This window comes from Dipodomys spectabilis, unplaced genomic scaffold (assembly GCF_019054845.1).
Source record: "Dipodomys spectabilis isolate Male_0828 unplaced genomic scaffold, ASM1905484v1 ptg000286l, whole genome shotgun sequence".
Classification (NCBI taxonomy): Eukaryota; Metazoa; Chordata; class Mammalia; order Rodentia; family Heteromyidae; genus Dipodomys; species Dipodomys spectabilis.
This window is the reverse complement of record NW_024870963.1, coordinates 1,235,261-1,236,733: the sequence shown is the minus strand read 5'-3', so window position 1 is coordinate 1,236,733 and position 1,473 is coordinate 1,235,261. Positions and strand designations below refer to the sequence as shown.

The window sequence follows — 1,473 nt, the reverse complement described above, 5'->3', positions numbered from 1 at the left end:
AGGTTCTACTCTCCCAGCCATTTTATACTTGATTTTTCTTTAGATGTCATTCTCTTTTCCCTGGAGTTAAGCTCAGACTACAATATTGAGTAGTACCTACCCATCAAGCAGAGCTGAGGTCACAGGTCTGTATCACCACACATTGCTTGAGATAGATTGTCATTAAAATTTATTCTGGCTGATCTTGAAACTCACTCTGGAATGATAGGTATTTGCCACCATTTCTGACCCTTTACTATCATTCACATAAGGTTTGTGGTATTAAGGATGAAATGTGTGCTTAACCTTCCACTGGTTAAGTTAACTACCTTGTTTATGCTTTGTAAGAAGGCCAGCTGATATGGGGAACTGGCCAGGGACACTCATCACTTTGACTTTAATTATTTCTGCAATTATACTTTTACTTTTTGTCTTTCTTTTGAGCATCGGCATTTTGTCTTTCTGATTTACTAACCAAGCAACCTTTCTTCTAAATGATGAAAGTCCTTTTTTCTCCATGAGAAGGTTTTCTTTCTCCTTATTCCTTCTCTTCCTGTCCCTTCTTTTTCTAAGAAGAATTCCTAGTAGGGAAAGAGCTGTGGCCTTTCTGTGACCTCTCCTTCCATGCACTGTTATTGGGTTATCATGCAGATTCCACTTTCTTTGTCACATGTGGCCCCTTAAAAAGCAATAGGATGGAGCAATGTGGACCAAGGTGATCTAGAACAAGATATGGAGCTGGTCTTTGCAGGAATAACTACAGAGACCATTTCAATTTTACCTGGCTCACATTGGTATTACTAGACCACCATAAGAACCTGTTTCAGATTCAGTAATGAACAGCTGAGCATGGTGATGTTCACTTCTTGTTCACCTGCTCTAACATTTGAATGATTTTACATCAGCAGAGAAGTTGAGGGGTGTATGTATCGGACTGTGCTGAAACCACACAGATGCCAGAGAAGAAGTTCAGCAGCCAGACCCTTGCTGTCACTCAGTTTGTGCTCAGCTTCCCCTGTGGTTTCTGCCACTGTGTCACTCAGAGCACAGTAGTACACAGCTGAGTCTGACTCTTGGACTGCAGCTTTCTTCAAGTGGCAGGAGGTGTTTTCTCTATTGTACATGGCTTCAAATCCGTTGTAGCTTCCCTTGTCATTGGCCTTGGAGACCCTAAAGAGGAGCTGGGGACCTTCTCCAGGATACTGGACATACCAGAAGAGAGAAGGTACCCTGTGGCTGAATAAGTGCAGTCTATGGTCATGGAAGCCCCTTCTGACACAGTCATGTGGCCCTCTTTCTGGGTCACAGAGTCTCCACAAGTCCTTCCTGGAGGAAAAAGAGAATGGTGGCACTTTGGGAATAAAGCTTTCAAGTATATTTATGGTTAAATATCTTGCTGAATTTATAGAAGAAAGTATCCAAGTTTTAAAATTGATTTTACTTACCAAACATTAAGATTATCACAGTCACTAAGCCTGGGGAAGTTCTCATCTT

General features: G+C 41.6%; 1 pseudogene; it reads right to left on the bottom strand.

Moving 5' to 3' along the window:
• Nucleotides 1-875: 875 nt before the first annotated feature.
• On the bottom strand, nt 876-1,473 carry LOC122126623 (annotated as a pseudogene).